The sequence below is a fragment of the Mobula birostris genome, chromosome 5 (assembly GCF_030028105.1).
Source record: "Mobula birostris isolate sMobBir1 chromosome 5, sMobBir1.hap1, whole genome shotgun sequence".
Classification (NCBI taxonomy): domain Eukaryota; kingdom Metazoa; phylum Chordata; class Chondrichthyes; order Myliobatiformes; family Myliobatidae; genus Mobula; species Mobula birostris.
In genome coordinates, this window is record NC_092374.1 from 142487478 (window position 1) to 142514903 (window position 27426).

The window sequence follows — 27426 nt, forward strand, 5'->3', positions numbered from 1 at the left end:
GAGTGCCTAGTTACACTTAGTGAGCTGTTAGGTAGACTGTGTTGCTTGTACAGCAAACACCAGATTTCCATAAACAGACACTCTATTTCATACTCTGTCATGGGAAAGGTTAGCAAAAAAGAAGGAAAATATTCGCTGATGCACTCACCGTCTTTTTGAACTGATGCAAACTTCCAAAGCTGCAGGACCCTCTGTTCATTGACCACTCAAAGGAAGAGTATTCGGGGTCATATCAAAACACACAGAAATACCGAGTAAGTGGTGAAAGGAGATCATAACCTCACTAATTATCCACCATGCCTCACTCTCAGGTACCTCCTGAGAGTGACAAAGTATGTAGTCTTTATGTTTGTCTCATCAGTCACCTCAGAACCAACAAAATCAGAGGGGAAGGAGGTCATCTTCACTCACGAGGGACTGCTATGAAGAAGAAGGATATCCTCTCCCCTGTTTCCCTTCAGGCTTGCTCTCCTCGCTCTCATTTAGAGAAATTTATGGCTCACTTGAATAGTTAGGTGGAAAAAGCAACTTGGTTTGGTTTCAGGTACAGTATAATAAAATATTTAAACCATTTTTTGAAGAATCTACATTAAACATGAGAGGTAACTATTTTCCAGACCACTCCACTGCTGGTTCCTACAAAATATGGTCAAAGACTGGTCAGAGCAACTTCATATGTGTTTTTTTTTTATGATGAGAATATAACTCTCGCAAGAGATTGACTATTCAGTGCAGCAAAACTAACTTTAAATTAGATATTTTGATGTTACTGCATTTACACTAACCATGTTATTCTCCCCATATTCCCATCAGTTTTCCCCAAATTTTGCCACTCACTATACTATAATTGGAAATTTACAGTGGCCAATTAATTTACAAACCTATATCTTAGAGATATAGGTGGAAGTCAGGGCCCTTGGAGGAAACTCCATATGTCACAGGGAGAATAAAACACACAGGCAGCACTGGAGGTCAGTTGCTACATAAATATTTTAAGTTTACTGATATACTTCATGTTATAATAATCAAAGTTCAAAGTTTAAAGTTGAAAGCACATTTATTATCTAAGTATGTATCCATTATACAACTTTGAGATTTGTCTCCTTACAGGCAGCCTCAAAACAAAGAAATCCAAAGGATCCCATAAAAAAAGACTATCAACACCCAATCTGCATAGAGAAAAAATAAAAACAAATTATGCAAACAATAAAAGTAAGCAAATGGCATCACGAGTGAAAGTGAGTCCTTAGATATGATGCCCAGAGCAGCCGGAGCAGGCCATAGTTCCATTTAGGATAGAGTAAACACCATGGAGCCCACAGACATGGAGATAGAAGCAGATGGATCAGGCCAGAACCTCAGTCTCTGTTTGGCGCAGAACTAAGTAAACATCGCAAAACCCACAGACACAAAGCCCTGAGCAGCCAAAACAGGCCACATCCTCAGCCTCAGTTCAGTGCCAAGCCAAACGTTCTCGTCCTGTCCATGTGCCTCGTCCTGTGCAGGAGTTCCACGTCCTGTTCTGTAGCCACGTCTTGTCCTTGCCAAGATCCTAGTCCCGAGTCCTCGCCTATACCCGGATTTGGGTTCCAAGTCAAGACCCAGGTTCTGGGTCCTTGTCCAGGCTCTGGTTCCGGAGTTCCGTGTCACTAGTCCAAGCTCCTTGTTCCTAGTTCCTTGTCCAGGTTCCGTGTTCCTTGTCCATGTCCTAGTCCAAGCCCTGCATCCTAGTCTCATCCAGGGCCTATGTCAATGTCCAGCGTCCTTTCTTCCCCACTTCCCTTGCTTTCTTGACACTCTGAGTCCTGTTCCAAGTACTTCAGTGTCTGTGTTTTGTATTTAGGTCTGCTCCCAGCATCCCCGTTATGACAATAGAATCCACAAAAAAAAAACAAAGACCGGCAAGCATTCAATGAGCAAAAGAGGCAAATTGCGCAAATAATTTTTAAAAAGTAAACAAGTAATACTGAGCACATGAGCTGCAAAGTCCCTGAAAGAGAGTCCACGGGTTGCAGAGTCTGATCAATACTGAGGTGAGTGAAACTCTTCCAGAAGCCCAATGGCTGCAGGGCATCAACTGCACTCAAACATGGTGGTGTGGGACCCAGGACTCCTACAGCTCCCGCCTGATAGTAGTAGCAAGAACAGAGGGAGGCAGATCAAATACAGGCAGATGAGATAGGCTCAGGAGGGGAATCTTGGCTGTCACTGTGTAGTGGGGCTGAATACCCGTTTGTTTTCCACACCCGGGCCTTGACACTTTAATCTGGCTCAACAGTTTATTTAGTGCCCTCCCTTCCAGTAATGGCCGACATACATCCACTGCTAGGGAGTCCGCATTCCTGAGAGTCGCGTTCACTGAATCTTTCAGCAAAACATAAAACATTAACTTGTTTAGTTGTTTCAAAAGTACATTTCTTAAAGGGAAATTATGAGGGGTGAATTGCACAGACAATAGTTTAGAAGAAGTGTATCTTGCAGAATATCTAGTAGCACTGCAAACTGCCTGCAAAACATCACTGTATATCACCAGCGCCATCTTGAAAGGGTCATGAATGTGACATCTCTGCATTCTCCATTATACCCTCCTCTTCCCAGAGGAGGCCATTGAGGCAACAAGGTGAGGTAATAACTTTGTGTCAGTAACAGTGTTCTGTCACATTTTAGCACCTCAAGACAGATTTTGTTTACTCCAGAGGTAGTGGTTAGTACTTCAGTAGTCACATGGTCTTTTAAATTTCTTGTCACCGTGGAGCAGCAGTGAGATTATAGCTGCTCTTGCACTCATGGATGCAATCAAGGACTCTCAAATCAAATGCAGACTTGGTGTATGTTTCATACCCCACCAATGTCTGCTGATCTGCTAGAATCTGGGAAATGAATGCTTGTTGCCCAGAACCAAGGTGATCAGCATCTAGAAGATTTAATTCAACTCATCAACGCATACATCTGGAAAAAGACAGAATAGGTTTTAAGAAGATCCATATAAACTGCATTTAAGAAAAATGTTGTCATCTAAATGAGAATACAACATATGGTAAATTTCTGAACATGAAAACACAACCAAGTATTGGCAGATGGCTAATGATCAAAGCACAAGAACACATCCATCTTAATGTTATCTTTTCAAGTGGAGTCTGTATACATTATGCAAAGCACCATAGATTTGACAACTTCCATTTTTTTCTTTCATAAAATTCCCCTTGGCTTTAAGATTCAAAATTATATACCAGTTTGCAGTCACGTCTATGTTGTCTTGTTTCTTTGACATGCTTACATTTTAATATTCCGAAAAGAAGATTCAGGTCAGCTGCTTGTCTGAATAATATTTTTAACTTATTTGATAGATTTTAAGTCATTACAATGGTAGTCATAGTTTTTGTTGACATAATATAATCTTTCACATTCTCCTCCCTTTATATGCTTATTCCTTCTATCATATAAAAAAATAGATCAGCTGCAAGCTAAAAAATTGTGTATGAAGAATGTATAATGCAAAGTCTAGAGTCATATAAGAAAGTGATATTCATGTTGCTTCTCCTGCTGCCCAAGCTTCCAATATAGTGGCAATTTCCAAATAAATTGTGTTGGTACTAAGAGCACTGTTTCACCTATGTACCTCACCATGAAGACTTAGAAAGATGTTAATAGGATCAAGAGGATATCTCTAGAAGATCCTGATGAGTAAGTAATTTATAAATGAACAGAAAGTATTGACATAAACCTAATTTCAACTATCTTTCCACCCCTCTTGACTAGGTCTGCATACCCATCAAAGACTACATTTTAAATATAAACATGAGGAAGTCCCCAGATGCTGCAAATCTAAAGCAACGTGCACAGAATACTGGAGGAACTCAGCCGGTCAGGCAGCATCTATGGAAATAAATATACCCTCAGCATTTCAGGCCAAGTCTCTCCTTCAGGACAGAGAAGGACGGGGGAAGACATCGGAATAAAAAGGTGGGAGGGAGGGGGAGTATATTGGTAGGTACAATTAGCTCCAAGTTGGGTCTGAAAAATAGCAAGATTTTCCCATTAAAATAGTAATAATGGTAAATATATTTGACCAACTAGACTTTGCATGACTAAGATGGTCTCCTGACCCACAGATCAGTACCATGTACCAAAAGAGTTGAAAACCCGATATATCAAAGGTCTTTGAAAACCACGATGCTCCTAATTACAAACAAATTTTTACTGAACATGTTATTAGGATCATGAATTTGTCATTGCTATGCTGGGCTTTACTAGATTTTCTTTAAGCATCAACTCTTCCTCTCATGAGAATTCTTATTTAGTGGGAGGATGGTATGTTCCTTACATCAGAAGAATGGTGTAGATGGTGAATAATTGCCTTCCAGATGCATGGGAAGTATAGAGTTTTCCAGATACAGCTACTTGGCGCTACAACTTTGTTTTGACATATACCAAATATTAATAGCTTGAACTTGCATGCGTATGGCATAATTTCCATATTTGCAGCTGCCAGTTTGAAGCTGCAATAAACTGTAAGGAGGATAGTCATAGAACAAGGAGATAAAGCAGACTGGGAAAATGGCATACAGACACAGGAGACACACGGGGATCTGGAACAATAAACAAACTCTCAATGAAACCAAAAATAAAACTTGTAGCTGTGCTCTGATGCCAGATCTCGACCGAAACCATCTGCTACCCCTTTGCCTCCATAGATACTGCTTGATGTGCTGAGTTCCTCCAGCAATTTGTTTTTTGATGTTAAAGCTAGTAGATGGATTATAGATGAAATGTTATAATGAGAAATTTAAGATGTAACATTATCATCAGAAGAACGAGAGAAGGCAATATAACCCAGTGAATATAATTCTATATAGGGTAAAAGACTAAAGCAAATTGGAGATATAAAAACATGGCCTCTTGAAAGTGACAGGACAGATGAAGTACCTGGTTTAAAGGGAAAATCATGCAGAATATTGCTCTTTGTAGCTGGGCTTGCTGTACAACAATAAAGAACTCTAAGCACTGCTTTGGCCACTGATAGACTTTTTTGTCCAGTTTTGGATGCTAGTTAGGGAAGATGAGAACATTTTGTTATGGGTGCTGCAGAGATTTACCAAATTAATTCCAGGTACGATGGTTCTGAGAATCTGGAAATAGTCTGGAGATGCTTGTTTTATTCTCCTTGTTAAGTGAAGACTGAAATCAGACTTGATAGAGGTAAATAAGATTATGATAGGTGTAGAATGAGTAAGTAGAGAGAAACTATTTTTTCCTGACATAAATTAAGAATGGAAGTGATTAATTAAGAAAGGATAAATGTATCCTGGGGATTTATTTTTTCATATGAAAAGTAGTTTGGGTCTCAAATGCATTACACATGTAGCTTCCAATTGTGGAACTCCTTAATGATCTAGTAAAAAATATATGAAATTGGATAAAAATGCAAGAGCAAAATAAACTGCTGGATGATCTAAAAGGGTCTAACAGCATCTGTGGAGGCAAAGGGATGATGGAGACTTCAAGCTTCTTTGTATCTTCTGTCTGCACTTTCAGTCCTGATGCAGGGTCTTGAAGTGAAACACTCTTTTGCCTCTACTGGCACTGCTTGACCTGTTGAGTTCCTCAGGCTGTCAGTTTACCTTCCAGATTCTAACACTCTCTTGTGTCTTCAATAACAATGAAGGAGATGTGGGATGAGGAAAGAAGAAAGGGACTAACTGAATTGTCAAGTCAATACAGATACAATGCTTTAATTATCCATTTTTACTGCTGCAAACATACCAGCAATCTGTTAAATCCCCATCAGCAAGAAAAAACCTGCATATTGTTGACCAGGGGTTCATTATGATTTATTTTTCTGAAAGATGTTTACTCAAAGATGATTCAAACATCTTTTGCAACACATACAAAATGTTGGAGGAACTCAGCAGATCAGGCCCCATCTATGGAAATGAATAACAGTCAATGTTCCAGGTTGAGGCCCATCTTCAGGACTGAAATGGAAGGGGGAAGATGCCAGAATAAACAGGTGGGGCAGGGGAAGGAGGCTAGCTAAAGGGTAATAGGTGAACCCAAGTGGGTGGGAAAGGTAAAGGGCTGGAAAGGAATGAATTTAATAGGAGAGGAGAGTGGGCCATTGGAGAAAAGGAAGGGGAAAGGTACCCAGTGGGATGTGATAGGCTAGAAATGAAGACGTATAAGGCTGGAGTAGGGAACTGAAGTGGGAGGGAAACTTTTTTTACCGGAAGACGAAATCGATATTCATGCCATCAAGTTGGAGGCTACCCAGAAGGAATATAAGTTGTTGCTCCACCACCTACTTAGAGGGTGGCCTCATCTTGGCACAAGAAAGGGCTATTGACCAAAATGTTGGAACTGGAATCAGATTCGGAATTTAAATGTTTGGTCATGGGGAAGTTCCACTTGTGGCGGATGAAGTGGTGGTGCTTAATGAAGTGGCCCCCCAATTTATGACAGGTCTCACCAATATAGAGGAGGCTTCACTGAGAGAACCTGAAATGATAGCCGAATCCAGCAGTTTCATAGCTGAAGTGTTGCCTCACCTGGAAGGATAGTTTGTGTACCTGAATGGAGCTGAGGGAGGAGGTGTATGAGCAGGTGTAACACTATATTTTACTGTTTTCCATTGCCAGCTTCAGATGCATTACTCGAAACTTAAAAATTTGCATTTGCACTTAATAGTTTCAAAATTCTCCCTCCAAAAAGGAGGAGAAGATGGCGGCACAACGCAGTGCACTCGGCCACTTCGGTGGTAATGTTTGTTATTTATCAAGTAGGGGACCGTACATAATTCTGATGTGATGGAGACAGACGTGAGAGTATGGAGGAAATCTGGAGAAACTTCTGAAATGCCTGCTTTGCTGCCCCTGTTACTGTGTGGTCCGGAATCTCCGGTGGAGAAGGCCCCGAATCCTTGGCTTTGCTTGTTTCGGCGGCCGAGCGAGGTCGAAGGCGCTTGGCAGAGGGTGGCGCTCGGGAAGCTGTATTGGAGGGGCTGGTCGGAGGCTCGAAGTTTTCGGATGGACGGACTCAGTGTCGGCTGTGGTTGGGTGCTTCCAATGCATTGGCAGCTGTCGGTGCCTGGAGGTTTATGGCAGGGAGTTTCTCCCTTTGCCGTCTACTATCGGGGACCCAGGAGTCGATCGACTCGGGACATTGAGACTTTTTTTTACTGTGCCCATGGTCTGTTCTTTATCAAGTTATGGTATTGTTTTGCACTGCTGTAACTATATGTTATAATTATGTGGTTCTGTCAGTGTTAGTCTTTGGTTTGTCCTGTTTTTCTGTGATATCACTCTGGAGGAACATTGTATCACTTCTTAATGCATGCATGCATTTCTAAATGACAATAAACAAGGACTGAGTGTTCTCACAATCTAAAAAAATATTCTCTTCTTGTTTACCTTCTTGAGAAAGAAAAACAGGGTACCGATTTTTAGTATGAAGAAAGACATTAAAGTAAAAGATAATACTGTTTACTTTATATAACACTCTTTTCAGCTTCACCTACAGTAGTTCTATTATGTGTTACATAAGTGTTACTGTATATTAGCAGTCATTCCTTTTGAATTTTAACCACCTATCCACAGGGCAAGATTGTCCTTGAATTCTAACAAAATAAAGTCAGAATGACAGCAAAGCCTCCTTCATTCTCTTCGGTTTCCTGTGGCTGACTTGCATATATTTCCTTTGGTTATTTTCTGCTTTAACACCGTGAATATGGTGGCATTTATGTAAAACTCTATTAATGTCTGCAATGTTTCATTTCTTGGGAAAGATATAGTGGGGAATTAATGAAGTTAGTGGCAATTCTTTCTATGAATTAAAAATTAAGCAATTCCCAATAGTTGGATAGATGTTCACAGCTACTGTTCTATGGATTTGCTAAGTATGCCTGCAAAAAAAGAATCTCAGAGTTGTGTGTGGTGACATGTATGTACCCTGATAATGAATTTTATTTTGAACTTTGAACTCCAACCTCTTAGCATAAATATAGATTTTTCCTTCCTATAAAAAAAATCCCTCCCTCCCCTCCCCTTGTCTTCTGTTCCCACTCTGGCCTTTCATCACTTCTCACCTGCCTAATGCCTCCCCCTGTGTCCCTTCTTCAATCCTTTCTACTGTGGTCCACTCACTTCTTTCATCAGATTTCTTGCTCTTCAGCCCGTTACCTTTCCTAACCACCTGTCTTCACCTGTCACCTTCTGGCCTGTTTCCCTCCCCTCTCTCCACCTTTTTATTCTGGCGTTTTCCTCCTTCTTTCTCAGTGCTGAAGAAGGGTCCCAGCCACAGTGTCAACTGCTGATTCGTTTCCATGGATGCTGCCTGACCTGCTGATTTCCTCCAGCATTCTGTGTGTATTGCTGTGGATCTTATAGCTTGTTTTTGAATTATTCAGCAAAACTGAAAGAAACTGAGAAGTCTTTCTGTAATTGATATAAACCCAATAGAAGAGAAGGCAAAAAATTCTACTGATGCACACTAGGATTGTCAGCCACTCAGTGTGCTGTCTGATGAAAAATTCGACAGAAAAGACATGTTTATCATTAACTTGAATCAATTTGATGAAAAAAAGAAGTTTATATTGCTTTATAAATCTTTGGATTGATATTATAAATGTTAGTTCTTACCAGTGAAACTGATCCACAGGGAATGGATACCAAAAATATGACTTGGATCACTTAGATTTTTCTCCATTTAGCCAAACACTTCCTTCAGTTCTCTTTCTGACATTTAGACTTAAAAATGCTCCTTAATGTTTGTTGTCCTTTGTCATCTGACATAAAATATTACATAAATCAGTAAATGTTGCATGTTTTTGATGTGCTAAATGTCATTTAAAGGAAACTTTTTTTATTGAACAGACTAAGAAAAGAGACAGAAACACGAGAAATGCTGAGAGTCCTTATGAAGGGTCTCAGCCTGAAACGTTGACTGCTTACTCTTTTCCATAGATGCTGCCTGGCCTGCTGATTTCCTTCAGCATTTTGGGTGTGTTACCTGGGAAGAGAGTCAACAGGTTGTACGTAACAGCTAAAACAAATGTTCGGCAGATGCAGGAAATCTTGAGCAACACATAAAAAATGGTAACGATCTCAGTAAGTCAAGCAATACCTCTGGAAGGAAATAAACAGTCAACATTTCTGGCCAAGACCCTTTAGTAGTTCTGCTTGTGATTGCTTGTTTGAACAGAGTTTGAGATGACATAGGTTCCAGTTCCAACCCTGTTGCTGAGGATATTGAACAAGAGAAAACCTGCACATGCTGGAAATCTGAGCAACACACACAAAGTTCTGGAGGAACTCAGCAGGCCAGGTAGCATCCAAATAAAGAGTACAGTCAACGTTTTGGGCCGAAACCCTTCGACAGGATGAAGCTTGTTGAGTTTCTTCAGCATTTTGTGTGTGTTGCTGAGGATTTTGGTTAGCATGCTATCACAAAACAATTGTAAGATGAAGTAGGCAGCTAAATTTAAGCAGGAATCTCCATAATCATTCCTGCATGATAAAGTCACATCCTTTTGTGAAGTCAACAAAAGATAATGTGCGTATTGTAGATGAGTTGCCTTGGAATTAATAGATAATGTAGGTCATTTTGACTGTGCCTCTTAAATGGACAGGCATACACTTTGATTCAGAGAGGTAGTCCCTCAGCCACTGGTGAGGATGTTGCTGGCAATCAGTATTCTTGACAGCAGTGATGTGTCTCTTTTGTAACTGCAACTAAATTTGCTTCCATTGGCATGTGCAGAAGATGAGACTTTGAATTTATGACTGAGGTTCCCTACTGCCAAGTTTAAGAACGTTATCAGAGGTGCCATCTACTCCTGAATCCTTGTGCTTCCCATGCCCAAGAACCTAAGAAACTGAAGCAGATGGAGGCCATATAAGCCTTCAAATGTGTTCCAACAATCATAAAGATCGTGACTGACTTTCAACTTCAACACCTTCTTCAACCACTTATTCCTTAATTTCCTTAATATCCAGAAGTCTGCCAATCCATAATTTGAATAAACCTACTGACTAAACCACCAGTACCAGGGTAGAGAATGCCGAAGGCTCACAATCCACCAAATGATGAAGTTGCTACAATCTCAGTAAGATGGTGGCATATTCAAACGCAGCAGCCTCTCGGGCCAACCAAAGGCGTTTCATTTTCTTTGTTAAGTATGTTGTTTTATCATTTCAAGATGGTATAGGCTCCAAGAACTTCATGGACAGCAGGTCTATTGCAACAGTGCTTGCTGATCACAATAACTGGCTGGCATATTGAAGGAGCCGGCTGGTGTGTTGGAGGAGGAGGAGTTGGATTGGGTTCAGAGGAGTAGACTGGTCTGTAGACCATGATGCTGCCTGCTATTCGAAGACATCGGAGTTGGTGCGTGAAGGCAGCATGCAGTGAAAATGTGGGTGATTGCCTTGGATGTTTCTGCTGTGATTGCAAGTCCCTGTAGGATATTGATAATGCAAGATGGTGCAGATCTGTTTTCTTGTTGGTGATGCAACAGGTGGCGGGGAAGCTGCGTCACCTTAATTGTTGTGGGCTTGCCAGCTGCTACAGTTCGGGTGAGGAGATGCTGGAGGCGATGAAGGGTGGCGACTGCGCTCGGTTTGGGGCTGGCCTTTCCCATCAATTATGCCCTCCAGTATTCAATTGGTGGAATGAAAGGCTGAATTTCTGGGAATTGTACCATAAATTTATGAGACAAGTTACTCAGGGACTTGGACTATATACATTTTTTTTGCTGTCTACTTTGAATGTGCTGTGTATGTTTTGCACCCTGGCCCCAGAGGAATGCTATTCTGTTTGGTTGTATCCATGTATGGTTGAATGATAATTAAACTTGATTTGATTTGATTTGATATGGCTTCTGTCCATTTCTGAAATTGTGTCCTTGTTCTTAAACTTGTAATCCAGGGGAAAGCAATTGTGATGGATATTCACTTTCCAGGGCCCGAGGGGCTGATTGCTAACAGCAACATGACCTTTCTAAGGGGTCAGATTTGTCTGTGACAAAGTTAAACGTTTAACCAATATACCTTCCTAAATTTTAGGACACCACAGTAACATAGTAGTTAGTGCGACACTATTGCAACTTGGTTTGACTGAGTTTGGAGTTCAACTCCAGCGCCGTCTGTAAGGGTCATGTGCATTCTCCCCGTGACCAGATAGGTTTCCTCCAGGTGCTCCAGCCGATTGACCCACCATTTAGGTCAATTGGTCATTGTATATTATCCTGTCATTAGGCTGGAGTTAAACTGATGAGTTGCTGGGCAGTGCAGCTTATTGGAGGAGAAGGGCTCCTTGCTTCCTGTGTCACTAATTGAAATAAAATAAATAAACCTCTTGTTTTAAACAAGAACCAACCGTCAGTTCTTAATGTAAATTGAAAGCAGCAATTTTTTTGAAGTTCAAAAGATACCTGGGCTGACTGCTTAGAGATGTGGCATGCAAAGTGTGGTTACCACAGGGCTTCTTGTCTACATCAGCCAAATGCAAGACATCGGGGTTATGATAATAGGCCTATGTTAAACCAAGCAACTACAGCTATGCTATTTGCACCATTCACCTCAGAAGCTTTTAGACCATGTGCATAAATTACTTTGTCTCAGCAGAGTTATCTGGAAAACATCACATGATGTCACCTGGTAGCAGGACAGTATAAATAGAGTCATAGAATCATAGAAAAGTGCAGCACAGAAACATGCCCTTCAGCCCATCTAGTCCATGCTGAGCCATTTGAATCGCCTACTCCCATCAGGCTGCATTGGGAACATAGCCCTCCATACAGCTGCCTGCATGTACCTATCCAAATTTCTCTTCAGCATTGAAATCGAGCTCACACACACCACTTGCATTGGCAGCTCGTTCTACACTCTCATGATCCTCTGAGTGAAGCAATTTCCCCTCATGTTCCTCTTAAACTTTTCATGGTTCACCCTTTTCCCATGACTTTTAGTTGTAGTCCCACCCAACCTCAGCGGAAAAGCCTGCTTGCATTTACCCTATCTACTGTATACCCCACATAATTTTCTATACCTCTATAAAATCTCCTCCCAATCTCTTATATTCCAAGGTATAAAGTCCTAACCTGTACAATCTTTCCATATAAATTAGGTCGTCCAGACCAGGCAACATCCTTTTAAATTTTTTCTGTACTGATTCAACCTTATATACATCTTCCCTGTAGTTAGGTGACCAAAACTGCACACAATATTCCAAATTAGACCTCACCAATGTCTTATACAACGGCAACATAACATCCCATCTCCTGCACTTAATATTCTGATTTATGAAGGCCAATGTACCAAAAGCTCACCACCGGATCTACCTGTGATGCCACTTTCAATGAATTACTCCCAGATCTCTTTGTTCTACCACTCTCTTCAGTGCCCTACCATTCACTGCATAAGACTGACTTTGGTTGGTTCTACTGAAGTGCATTTGTTAAATTCCATCTATCAATATTCAGCTCATTTTTCCAGCTGACCTAGATACCACTGCAGACTGTGATAGCCTTCATCAGTGTACATTTCACTCCCAGACTTGGGATCATTAACCAATTTGCTGATCCAGTTAATCACATTATCATCCAGATTATTGATATAGATGACAAACAACAACGATCTCTTCAGCACTCCATTAGTCACAGGTCTCCAGTCAGAGAGGCAACCATCTATTACCGCTCTCTGACTTCTCCCACAAAGCCAATATCTAATCCAATGTATTACCTCATCTTGAATGCCAAGCGACTGAACCTTATTGACCAACCTCTCATGTGAGACTTTGTCAAATGCCTTGCTAAATTCCATTTAGACAACATCAACTGCCATTCTTCATCAACTTTCTTGGTAACTTCCTCAAACAACTCCATAAGATTGGTTAAACATGACCTATGCATGAAGCTCTGCTGACAATTCTTAATCAGTCCATGTCTATCCAAATAGCCATATACCCGGTCCCTAAAAATATTTCCCAATAACTTTCCCACTACTGATGTCAGGCTCACCAGCCTATAATTTTTTGCACCGTTCTTAAACTGTTGAACAACATTGGTTATCCTCCAATCTTTCACCTGTTGTTAAGGATGATTATCTCTGCTAAGGCCCCAGCAATTTCTTTACTTGCTTCCCATAGGGTCTGAGGGAACACCTTGTCTGGTCCTGAGGATTTATCCAGCCTAATTTGCCTCAAGGTAGCAAATGCTTCTCTTATAGTGTCTGTAAAGTTGATGCTGTTTTGCCTCTCTTCTATAGACTCTGTGTCCATCTCCCGAGTAAATACAGATGAAGAAAATACATTTAAGATCTCCCCCATCTCTTTTGGCTCACGGATGGATTACACTTCTAATCTTCCAGAGGACCAATTTTGTTCCTTGCAATCCTATTGCTCTTAATATATCTGTAGGATTCCTTAGGATTTTGCTTCATCCTGTCTGCTAAGGCAACCTCATGCATTCTTCTAGCCCACCTGATTTCTTTCTTCAGTGTTCTCTTGCATTTTGCTATTTTCCATAAGCACCTTATTTGTTCCTATCTGCCTATACCTGCAATGCACCTCCTTTTTTTTTAACCAGTGCCCCCAATATCTCTTGAAAACCAAGGTACCCTATACCTGTTATCTTTACCTTTATTCTGACAGGCACATACAAACTTTGTACTCTCAGAATTTCACTTTTGAAGGCCTCCACTTACCAAGTAAGTCTTCGCCAGAAAACAGCCAGTCCCAATCCACACCTGCCAGATCCTTTCTGAATACCATCAAAATTGGCCTTCATTCAATTTCGAATCTCAGCCTGTGTATCAGGCGTATTTTTTGCATATTTATTTTGAAACGAATAGCATTGTGATCACCAGATGCAAAGAGTTTACCCACACAAAGTTCTGTCACCTGCCCTGTCTGAATCCCTAATAGCAGGTAAAGTGTCACACACTCTCTCATTGGGACTTCTATGTACGGATTTAGAAAACTTTCCTGAACACATTTGACAAACTCTTATCCCATCTAGTCTTTTTACAGATTGGGAGTCCCAGTCAACATGTGGAAAGTTAAAATCACCTACTATGACAACTTCTCGTTTCTTGCAACAGTCTGCAATCTCTCTACAAATATGTTTTTCTAAACCCCTCCGGACTGTTGGGTGGTCTATAATATAACCCCATTCGCATGGTCATACCTTTCTTATTACTCAGTTCCACACTAGAAGAGATCTTCAGTCTATCCTGTCTGAGTACTGCCATGGCATTTTCCTTGACTAGTAATGCCACCCTTCCACCTTTAATCCCTCCTCTTCTGAGCTGCTGGTCCTGTCCCTCCTGCAAATAAGTCATACAATGGCTACAATATCATAATTCCAGGTGTTGACCCTTGCTCTGAGTTCATCTGCTTTTGCTATGATTCTCCTTGCATTGAAATATATACAGCTCAGCATATTCGTCGTACTATGCGAATCATTAGGAAGCATAGGGATTATTAGGAAAGACAAAGAGAATAACAAAAAGAAGAACTAGAATTCATTCCTCCACCTTTGATTTCTGTGACAGATGACTTGTTTATTTACAACTCGCTGATATGCTCTTTTAGTTCGCAAGAATTGCACTTGTATTTGGAAATCCTTTGTAGTTTGCAAATCTTCTGTAATTTGGAAATTTTTATAACTTTGAAATCCTCTGTGAGTGTTAAATGTGTGTTAAGAACTATTTGACTACATTTAAACATGTATCATTAAAAATAAAGTAAACTGTGTTACTTTGTTAGCTGGAAGTATCTCTTCCTTGGTAAGGAGGAGGGACCCACCGCTGAAGCAGTGGCTTTTGGCAGCTAGACCTTGCTGCAGAGCCTGGACAGGGAAGTAAGCTCATCTTTGAAGAGTAAATGGATAAAGTATTACCTCCCTATAATGAGGACACCCATAGATATGTATATTGGATAGGGGGCTTAAAATCTTATTTTGTGTTTAGGGTTTTGTGGACAGGGAATCCAATACCATCACACAATCTCCTGCATCTAGTCTGTCAAGCTCTTAAAGAATTTTTGTTTCAGTGAGTTCTCCTATCATTTTTGTCAAAATGAGAGAATACAGTGCCAGCCTTCCCACTCTCTCTTTACAGCAAAATTCCATTTTTGGAACTGGGCTGGTAAACCTTGGTGACAGAATATCAAGGGCAAGAACATCTTTTTATATAAAGAAACTAAAACTGTACACCAAGGCCTTATGCATTTTCAATATGACTTCCTTGCTTCTATTTTCAAATCCCTTAATGAAGGCTGACACTTTATTCTGCTTCCTAATCACTTGCTGCACTTGCATGTTATCCTACGGCAATATGTATACAGGTACACAAAGGTCCCTTTTAAAATCAATACCACCCACTCTCCCACATTTCACAATACACTGCTTTTTCTCTTACGTGCACCAAAGTGGATAAGTTCATATTTTTCATTTTATAGCTAACATTTTTACGTCACCACTATTGATTTTCACCCTATCCTTTATCTCTGCTACCTCAGCTTCCCCTTGGATTCAGACATCAGTTTCCTTGGCAAAGACAAAATAAGTCACTTTTAAATTTTCTAAAATGTTTCTGCCACTCTTTTCTAACCACTTATTACTTACATGGTGAAAAGGAACTTCTGAATTCCTTTATACAGTAATTGCCTCCATTTTCATATTTACTCCTTATGCATTTTATTTTTAGTTTCAATTCCCATCTCAGCTTATTAGATCCTGTGTTGTTCTAATTTAAATGACTTTACTTGATAACACATCTTTTTCTTTCATCATATTCACTACTTTATATGGTCTCCAGAAAATTCAGTCTTTGGTTCTGATAACTTTCCCTCTTGTTTGTAGCTGAAGATTTTTTCTTCAAAGGTCACCCAGTGTTTCATTGGAGTTGTACATGCCCTGATCACCTTTACTCCAATAAAATTAAATTTCATATAATTAAGAAAATCTACTTAATATGGTTTCTTACATTCATCAGTTCCAATGTAAAACTGACAAATGAATGCCCATTGCTTTCCAAGCCTTCCCCACTAACTTTTCATATGGATGAATGGTGATGCAATTTTGAGTGGTCAGATGCCCCACCCTGGTTTCTAATTCTGATGTTTTATGTTTAGTTTGCTCTTATTGGCTCACTGGAAGCAGGTCCAGAATGTTATGTTGCTCTTTCAGCCAATAACACATTAATCAACGAATTTCTCCTGAAAATCTTTCAAATATTGTTTATCTTCTTTGTTCCTTAATCCAACATTATTCAAATCAGAACAAATTAGATATCACTCAACATCATCATGCTGTAGTCTTAGTCATTTCTGAGAAATATATTACAAGAGTAAGTCATACTGGACACCATCAGGTAGTTATGAGAGTCTGTGGGCTTGTAGAAGATGTCAGTGGACAGTCTGTCTCCAGAGATGGAGACTGAGAGATTGAGAAAGGGGAGAGAAGTGTCCAAGATAGACCAATTGAATTTGAGGGCTGGGTGGAAGTTAGAAGTAAAGTCGATGAAATTGATGGGCTCCACTGACATCTTCTACAAGCCCACTGACTCTCATAACTACCTCAACCATACCTCTTCCCACCCCACCACATGCAAAAATGCCATTCCCTATTCTCAGTTCCTCTGTCTCCGCCACATCTGCTCCGAGGATGAGGTTTTCCGTTCCAGGACATCTCAAATGTCCTCTTTCTTTAAGGATCGTGGTTTCCCTTCTGCTGTCATCAATGATGCCCTCACCCGCATCTCCGCCATTTCCCGCATTTTGGCTCTCACCCCATCCTCCCGTCACCACAACAGGGACAGAGTTCCCCTTGTCCTCACCTACCACTCCACCAGCCTCTGGATCCAACACATTATCCTCCGCAACTTCTGCCACCTTCAACAGGACCCCACCACTAAACACATCTTTCCCTCTCCACCCTTTTCCACCTTCCGCAGGGATCGGTCCCTCTGCGACTCCCTGATCCACACGTCCCTCCCCACGGATCTCCCACCTGGCACTTATCCCTGTAAGCGCAAGTGCTACACCTGTCCCTACACCTCCTCTCTTGCCACCTTTCAGGGCCCCAAACAGTTCTTTCAGGTGAGGCAACACTTCACTTGTGAGTCTGTTGGGGTCATCTATTGCATCCCGTGCTCCCGGTGCGGCCTCCTCTACATCGGTAAAACCCAACGCAGATTGGTGGACCGCTTCGTCGAGCACCTCCGCTCCGTCCGCCAAAACAGACAGGATCTCCCAGTAGCCACCCACTTCAACTCTGCTTCCCACTCCCATTCAGATATGTCCATACATGGCCTCCTCTACTGCCATGATGAGGGTAAACTCAGGTTGGAGGAGCAACACCTCATATACCGTCTAGGTAGTCTCCAGCCCCTTGGTATGAACATAGAATTCTCCAACTTCCGGTAATTCCCTCCCCCTCCCTTCCCCTATCCCTATGTCACTCTGCCCCCTCCTCCAGCTGCCTACCACCTCCCTCTTGGTTCCGCCTCCTCCTACTACCCATAGTGTTTTCCTCTATTCTTTCTTCACCTTTCCTGCCTATCACTTCCCTGCCTCCCTTCCCCCCACCCCTTTATCTTTCCCCTTACTGGTTTTTCACCTGGAACCTACCAGCTTTCTCCTTCCCACCCTCCCCCCACCTTCTTTATAGGGCCTCTGCCCCTTCCCCCTGCAGTCCTGACGAAGGGTTCCGGCCCGAAACATCGACCAATCTTTTCCACGGATGCTGCCCGACCTGCTGAGTTCCTCCAGCCTGTTGTGAGTGTTGCTTTGACCCCAGCATCTGCAGATTATTTTGTGTTTACGAAAATGTAGAACTATTCCCTGTCCAGGAAAGACAGACATCATTGATAAAATCCATTGCTTTCACTGTGCTACCATATTCTTTGGCAGTCTGATAAAAGAGTGTTGAAGATATAAATTTCAAGCTCAATGTTATAAATGTACAGTGATGATCTCCATCCTCATGTACTCTTTTGTAACTCAAAGCACTTAAGTGATGCCACAAACTCCGTGTCCACAAGTTTTTTTTCAAATGTATTGGCAGAATTTTAGAGTAGGGAGGAAGTTAGAAGCAAAGTTGATGAAGTTGACAAGCTCAGCATGGGTGCATGAAGCGACACCAATGCAATTGTCAATGTAGTGCAGGAAGAGTGGGGGAGCATTACCAGTGAATGCTTGGAATATGGACTGCTCAATGTAGCCAACAAAGAAGCAGGCATAGCTGGAGCCCATGTGGGGGCCCATGGCTGCCCCTTGAGCCTAGAGAAAGTAGGAGCCAAAGGAAAACTTGTTGAGGGTGAAGACCAGTACTGCCGTATGGAGGAGGATGATAGTGGGGGGGAACTTGCTGGTTGCTCTGAACTTAAATTCACTTGGTCCATTTATGCACTTCTCCCTCCTTTTTCAGTCTCCATCTCCAGAGACAAGCTGTCAACCGACATCTTTTATAAACCTATTGATTCTCTTGGTTATGCTGTCATCTACCTGCTGAACAGAGCCTACTCCCAGTTGGATTAGCAGAGCAACACTGTGATGATCTTGTTATTTTTATTTCTCAAGTGTCTTTAATACCATACAGCCCTCATCGCTAGGAAGGAGAAGGGAAAACTCTGTTCAATGAAGGTTGGCACTTGATTTGTATCCTGGATAACGGACTACCTGACCGGCAGACCACAGTTTGTGGGGCTTCACAGTTCTGTGTCTGAAATGGCTATGAACAGCACTGGAGCCCCACAGGAGAATACACTGGCTCCTTTCCTGTTAGATTTGAGATACAACACTGAGTCGTGTCATTTGCAGAAATTCTCTGATGGCTCAGCAATAGTTAGGTGTATAAAAGGAGGATGGAAGGATGAATGCAGGGCCCTGGTGGAGGACTTTGTCAAATGGTGCAAATTGAATCACCTGAAGGTCAGCATCAGTAAGACAAAGGAGATGGTGATGAATTTTAGGAAGACTAAGCCTGCACTGCTCCCTGTTGCTATTGGTGGATGTGATGAGGACATACAAGTACCTGGGGATGGCCCTGGATGACAGACTTGAGTGGAACAGCAATACAGAGGCTGTGTACAAGAAGGGCCCAAGTTCCCTCTATTTCCTGAGGAGATTGAGGTCCTTTGAAGTTTTCAGGCCTCTCCTTCACATATTCTGCCAGCCTGTTGTCGCTGGTACTACCTTCTATGCAGTGGTATGCTGGGTCAATGGTATCAACACGGCTCAATAAACTGATTACAAAGGCTGGCTTTGTTATCAGAATCAAACTGGACAGACTGGAGGCTGTAGTAGAACAATGGTCCATATGGAAAATCCTGACAATTCTGGAGAATGTTTCTCACCCTCTGCAGGCCACCTTGGCTGAACAGAGGAGCTCCTTTAGTAATAGACTAAGACAACTGCACTGCTTCAAAGAGCGCAACATGAGGTCATTCTTACCTTCAGCTATTAGGCTCTATAAAATGTCAGCCTATAGCTGGGGAAATGATGACCCCCTCCTGTTAGACTTTTTGAGGTAACGTATCCTTTAGTCTTTCTTACTTCTTTTCTAATATCTGTATATTCATATATCTGTGCCCTTGTAATGCTACTGTGACACTGTAATTTCCTTCGAGATCAATAAAGTATCTATCTATCTGTTTTGACTATACGTCTTCCCACCGTATCTCCTGTAAAAATGCTATTCCCTTTTTTCAGTTCATTTGCCTCCACTGCATCTGTCCCCAGGATGAGGCTTTCACTTCCGGGACATCAGAGATGTCCTCCTTCTTCAAAGAATGGGGTTCCCCTTCCTCCACTATTGAAGCTGCCCTCACCCACATCTCCTACATTTCCCGAACTTCCAAACTTACCCGATCTTTCCCCCCCACCTAAAAAGTGACAGAGTTCCTCTTGTCCTTACCTACATCTCATGAGCCACCATATCCAACATATCACCCTCCTTGTCCAAAGAGATACTACTACCAATCATGTATTTACATACTCCCTCCTCCGCTTTCCACAGGGATTTTTCCCTCTGTGATTCCCTTGTCCATTCGTCCCTTCCCACTAATCTCTGCCCCAGTACTATCTCCACCTGCTGCCTTACCTCCATTCAGGGCTCCAAACAGTCCTTCCAGGTGAGGGAACAATTCACCTGCGAATCTGCTGGGGTTGTGTATTGTGACTGGTGCTCCGATGCTGTTTCCTCTACATTGATGAGAACTGTCATAAAATAGGGGACTGCTTCGTCGAGCACTGGCGTCTTCCACCTTCCTTTCTGGCCCTTTCTGGTCATGGCCTGAAGCTGTTAATTCATTTCCAGAGATGCTGCATAACTTGCTGAGTTGCTCAACATTTTGTGTGTGTTGTTTTAGATTTCCAGCACCTGCAGACCTTCTCGTTGTACTGATTTGTTACTCCCTCATGGCCTTATAATAGTCCTATTTTATCTGACTTTCTCTCTTCTTCTATAATAACACACTACTCTCAGTAGCTTGAGCTCCTATCTTGTACACTGACTTTTTATGTGGCACCTTGTCAAGTGTTTTCTGGAAATCAAAATATACTGAATCCTACTTATTCCCTTTATAAGCTCTGGTTATCAGATTAATAAAGAACTCTAACAAACTTGACTTATTTTGTTTGCTTTAAGTGCATCTGAATGACTGATTTTAAAAAAATTATAGATTCTATTTTGATGATGCTTTGCAATTGATGAACAGATCTGTAAGTGAGCATTATGTTACAGCCATTCAGATTACAGAAATTTCCCTTACAGAATTGACAAACTGCTACCCAAAACTTTCAAATTTGATATAAAATTCGCTTTCATGGAACTTGTGTGGGAAAAGAAGTTAAATAAATCAACACAGAGCTTATTTATGTTCAACTCAAATTCCCTGAACCATGCGCAGATGATGTTCAAAGTTCAAAGTATATTTATTATCAAAGAACATATAAGTCTTCATATCCAACACTGAGATTCATTTTCTTGTGGGCATACTCAGTAAGTGCAAGAAACATGTAGAATCAAAGAAAGACCACACCTAATAGGATGGACAAGGAACCAGTGTGCAAAGGTCAACAAACTGCAACTAGAAAAAGAAAGATAAAAGGAATACTACTACTACTACTACTAATAATAATAATAATAACAACAAATAAGCAATAAATATCGAGATATATTGAGATGAATAGTCCTTGACAGTGAGTCAGTAGGTTGTGGGAGTAGTTCGGTGATGAGTTGAATAGAGTTGAGTGAACTTATCCCATCCGATTCAACAGCCTGATGGCTGAGGAGCAATAACTGTTCCTGAAACTGCCGGTGTGAGTCTTGAGGCTCCTGTATCTTCTTCCTGATGACAGTAGTGAGAAGAGAGCATAACCGGCATGATGGGGCTCCTTGATTATGGTTGGTTCATTGTTGTGACAGAGCTCAAAGTAAATGTCCTCAATGGTGTGGAGGGCTTTACCCGTGACAGACTGAGAAGTATCCATTACATTTTGTAGGATTTTCTGTTCAAGGGCATTAGTGTTTCCGTAGCAGGCTGTGATACAACCAGTCAATATACTCTGCACTACATATCTATAGAAGTTTGTCGAAGTTTTAGATGACATGCTGAATCTTTGCAAACTTCAATGAATGTAGGCCTGCTGCCATGTTTTCTCCATAATGACATTTACATGCTGGACTCAGGACAGATCCTTGCAAATTATAGCACTGATGAACTTAAAATTGCTAACCCTCTCCACCTCTGCTCTCCAGAGTAGCACTGGGTCAAAGACCTCTGATTTCCTCCTCCTGAAGTCAATAATCAGTTCCTTGGTCTTGCTGACATTGAGTGAGAGGTTGTTGTGGCAGCACTAAGCCAAATTTTCAATCTCTCTTCCGGGTGCTGATTTGTCACCACATTTGGCCTACGACAGTGGTGTCACTAGCAAACTTATATATGGCACTGGAGCCATGCTTGGCCTCACTGCCGTCAGTATAAAGTAAGTAGATCAGGGGGCTAAGCACACAGTCTTGGGGTGCACCTGTTCTAATGGTGATTGTGGAAGAGATTCTGAACAGATTGGGGTCTGCTAGTGAAGAAATTGAGGATCCAAATGCACAGGAGGTATTGAAAATTATTGAGTAGTTTTGAGGGGATGTTAGTATTGAATGCAAAGCTATAGTGAATGAAGAGCATCTTGATGTATCCATCTTCACTGTCCAGGTGTCTCAGGGCTGTGTGAAGAGCCAATAAAATGACATCTGCTGTTGATGTGTTCTGAGGGTGGGCAAATTGGAGCTAATCCAAATAACTTCTCAGGCAGGAGTTGATATGCTCCATCACCAACCATTCAAAATACTCATCACAATGGACGTAAGTATGACTGGACAATGTTCCCACATTCTTCTTTGGCAGCAGTGTAATTGGAGCCTTCTTGAACCAGGTGGGTACCTTAGCTCGCTGAATTGAGATCTTAAAAATTCTAGTGAACACTCCAGACAGTTGACCAGCACATTTCTGAAGTACCCAGCTGGGTACCCTGACTGGGCCAGATGTTTTCTATGGGTTCACCCTCCTGAAGGATGCTCTCATGTCTGCCTCAGGGACTGAAATCACAGGGTCACTGAGGCCTTTGGGAGCTTGTGAAGGTTATGCCGTGTTTTGATGGTCAAAGCAAGCATAGAAGACATTGAGTTCATCTGGGAGCAAAACCTTGTTGTCACCTTTGTTGCTTGTTTTTTTCTTTGGAGGAGGTATAGCATAAAAGCCCTGCCACAGCTATAAAACATCCTTCAGTGATTCAAGTTTGGTCTCAAGTTGTTACTGTGCATGTGAGATGGCTTTCTGGAGATCGTACCTGGATGTATAGTATTTCACTTGGTCGCTAGTGACAGTGATCTGTCCCTCAGCAGTTTGTGGAACTCATGGTTCATCCAGGGCTTCTAGTTGGGGAAGGTTCTGAATGATCTTGTGGGGATTTTGAGGAGATGTGATAATTTTAAGATCCTTATCTTCTCATCTCCTAATCTAAAGGTCATGCGGTATGATTAGTACACACGAGCATAAAACACAAGGGGACATTCTGGCTATTCTTTTGAGTGTAGCCAGATATGAATGTGATTCCTGCAATAAATTGTAATTTGTAGGTTCTGCTTGAATGTGTAGGAGCATGAAAATAAAATTTATATTTCCCATGGTGGTGCCTTGCATGTACCTTGAAAACGCCTTGCCTGTGTCTTTCTATCCTCTGATCTTCATCTTCAGAATACCTTTGTGTACCTATGTGAAACTCTGCTGCTAGTGAAAGGATTCTGGTTTCTTTCAGTAAACTCAGAGCAATAAATTGAGATTCCAATGTACTTGCCAATATATATATCAGCTTCCTCTTATTATTTCATTTCATGCTTGGATTGAAGATCAGGATCAGCTTGAAAACAGAAACTATGCAGAACCTCCCTGTTGCTAATACGAATAGAGTGCACAATCCCATTTTCTCGATTCACCTTCTTACCAAAACAAAAAAACCCATGATGTGTTAAAAATAGCTCTTGGAAACAAAGCCAGTTTACTTCTAATCAGAAACTCCTGAGTTTTTAAGTCCAGGAGCAAACAAGATAATAACACATTCTGCAATTGTCTCATCAGGTCAAATTTGGACATTAGAATGATTAAGTTATATTTCTGCAAATTAACCTAAATGTAGGTCATGCAGATTTTAAGGTGAAAGAAAAAATATATTTTACTTTGTATTCCAGGTGCTTTTTTATACTTTGTAAAAAGTAAACATCAACTCAAATCATTTGTTGTGGCCCACTGAGAATTTTCACATTCTGTGTACATACATCTACTGATGCTTCAATGATGTTCCTGGAATCATCCGGTGTTTCGGGGCTTTCAACATCATACAACCTTCTCCAGGTGACCCAGCCGGGGCTGATCAGACTCCAGCTTGTGTCCAGATGGCTAACTACTTATGACTCCATGGCTCCCCTGTTTTGAGCCACAGCCATCTTGAGGCCCTCTCTGCCGCATCGGTGGTACTGCGGATGGCTCTCCTCTTCCCCTCTCCCTCAAAGCCCAAAATGCTGAAAGCCCTAACTAAGGAACGGGCTGTGAATCCCCTACAACCAACCTCTACTGCGAACCGTTCAGCTGCGATACTGACAATAATTGTTGTCATGGCTTGTAGCTTCTTATCAACCCTTCAAGCAATTTATCAGAATTGAAATCACTTCCTGAGGAGACTGGGACAAGCGAGTCTTGCCCCCAACACTCTCACCACATCCTGCTGGGGAACCATCAAAAGTAAGCTGACCAACTGCATCACAGTCTGGTATGAGAGCTGCAATGCATAAGGTCGTAAGATCCTGCAACAGGTAGTGTGAATACTGCTGAAAATACTATTCCGGAATCTTACTGACCCCGACAGTCAGGACATTTATCAGAAACATGCTGCTGCTCCTCACACTTTACAATGTCAACCTGATAATCTTCAGGCCATGCAACTCAATGGCTTGTGCTGATATAATTTTGTGACTGTATGTACTTGATTGTAACTATAGGTGCAGTGTTTGACTATATGTACTGCGTTTCGTTTCTTGGTTCCAGGGGATCAATGTTTCATTTAATTATATGCAGCTATATGACTAAATGACAATAAACTCGAACACTTTGAATTTAGGAAAATTACAATCAAAATCCAATCAATTTGAGAAATATTTGCCAAGTATGTGCAAAATGCAGTTTATAAGTCACACTGTTATAAGTCACTCTTGTGGGCGCGCAATTTTAGGAAATCCCTTCCCTGAGTTCAGCACATAGTTAACATTTTCTTCTATAAGCTGAAAATACATAATGAAGATATTTCCCCATTTCTCTTTTGAATTCCTAATTTTCCATGAAGAATGTTTTTTTTAATGTTTTAATGTATTATATTCTGAGTGATGTTTATAAAATACATTTTGAGTACCCAATATATAATGAGATAGCTTGGAATTCCCATCATTTCCAAAACTGAATTTATATGCTACCAGTAAGCAGTCTTTGTCTTAGACTAGTTCATCATACATAAACATACATACATATGCCTGTTAGATTTTCATTAGCGGCAATCTTAGAGAACTCATCAATGAATTTCTCTAAACAAGAGAGATTCTGCAGATGCTGGAAATACAACGCAACACACAAAATACTGGAGGAGCTCAACAGGTTGAACTCCACACATTTGTAATTTTTCTCCATTTAGTTTAACAGTCTGTCGTTTAATTTATCTTATTCAAGGGTATGATCTCATCCTTTACTATGTTAAACTCACAAAATGCTGGAGGAATTTTGTAGGTCAGGCAGCATCTATGGAAATGAAAAAACAGTCAACATTTCGGGCGAGACCTTTCTTCAGGACTGGAAATGAATTTCTCTGCTGATTCGTAATCAGCAGCCGGGTTATCATTGCAAATCTTTAAAAATGTAATGCCGTGCATTATCATCAATTTCTGCATGCTGAATACTCACAAGCACCCTCAATTTTAAAGTTGTTGTGATAGATCTTTGCTTGTTTCATGTTCAACATACTGTTAACTGGCATATTTTCACTCGCTGGCAAACCATTCTTTCATTACACGACTGAGATCTTTATTTTTCACTTTATGCAGTTATTTTTCTACTTTTCATTAGCTTCTGTTCATTTCATCTGTGAAGTCACTTCTCAAAGCTGTGTTTGGTGTGCAGAGACTTGCACGTCACCTGGGAACCTTCTCAGTAACTTGTAGAATGCCCCAGAGTCCACATCATGACAGAGCTCAAAAAAAATATTTGGGATTTGGAGGTTTCTGGATTTTGGAATTTCAGATAAGGGGTACCCAACCTCCTACATGAAAATACAGTCAGAACAGTGCATTTAATTAAAGTGAAATATAAGCATCAAATTGTACTATGATATATTTTATCATAAGGTATATCAACTTTATAAATGTATCCGTTACAACCTGAAAAACTACCTTAGCTGGTCAAAAATTAACCAGAAAATATGCACCTGATTTGACAATAATTTCAATAAATTGTCTTCTACTCATGGCAACAATCTGCAATCACAGAAAAATAAGTATATTATTCAAAATTGTGTGAAATTCAGCTCTCTTTTTTTGAGTTGCTGTACAATTCACAGTCTTGTTGCCCTAGCTCTGGGAAAAACTGAATGATCAGTAAACAAAAGGATAAACAATTCAACACCTGCTGCCAGGATTGATAAACCAATTTAGCATTCCAAAATCACTGTCTCTGCATATTTTAGAATTTGATGTTAGAGCTACAGTATGCCTGTGCCAAGATATATTTATAAATGCCTTAAAATATATCGTCATGAGAGCTGGAATCATCTACTAATTTGCCATCAGAAAGTGTTAGCTTTTTGCATGGGTCCTGGTGCTCATTCCTGTGATCTTGGTGAAAAAGGTTGATATCACAGCATCCATCAAGAAGCTGGAGTGGACAGTGCACATGGATGAGTGATGAAGATCTGTGTAGAGCAACTAGCTGGTGTATTCAAGGACATTTTCAACCTCTCACCCACACACTGAGCTTCCTCATGCTGCAGAATGTGAAGGAAACAGTGACATGGCTTAAGAGCTATTGTCCAGTCACTCTTACATCTGTTGTAGTGTGGTGAAGTGGTTTGAGAGGCCGGTTATGACAGGAATCAATTCCAGGCTCTGAAATATCCTCAATAATCTTCAGTTTGCCTGTTATCACAAGAAGTCAGTAGCATATGTGATTCCTCAGCCTGACCCTTCATTTCTTACGTGCCTTTCCTATCAGATTGTTTCCTCTCTAGCCCTTGACCTTCCCCACTCACTTGGCTTCGCCTATCACCTTCCAGCTAGCCTCTTCCCGCTTCCCTCATCTATTTACTCAGGCATCTTCCCATTTCATCCTCAGTGCTGAAGAAGGGTCTCGGCCCAAGATATCAATGGTTTGTTCATTTCCATAGATGCAGCCTGACCTGCAGAGTTTCTCCAGCATTCTGTATGTGTTTCCATCATCTGCAGACTTTCTTATGTTTGTTATTTTCCGATGACACCCATTGGGATATCGGAGGAGCCGGTTGGGATGATGAAGGTGCTTGTTGGGATATGGGAGGAGCCAGTTTGAGTTTGGAGGAGCTGATCTGGCTATAGACCGTGCTGCTGCCCGCTACTCGGAAGCATCGAAGTTGGTCCAGTGGGAGATTGTCTTGGACATTTCACTTGCAATCACAAAACTCGGTTGGGCAGTGATAATGTAAGCTGCCGCAGGCCTGTTACCCTTGACTGGTGGAGGGACACTTGACATGGGAGCTGAGTAGCCTCAGTTGTAGCGAGAACTAGGCCTCAAGACTCAGTGGCCTGCTACTGCAAATCAGGTGAGAGACAAAGAAGAACTACAGTGTGGCCGACGATGGCTGGGG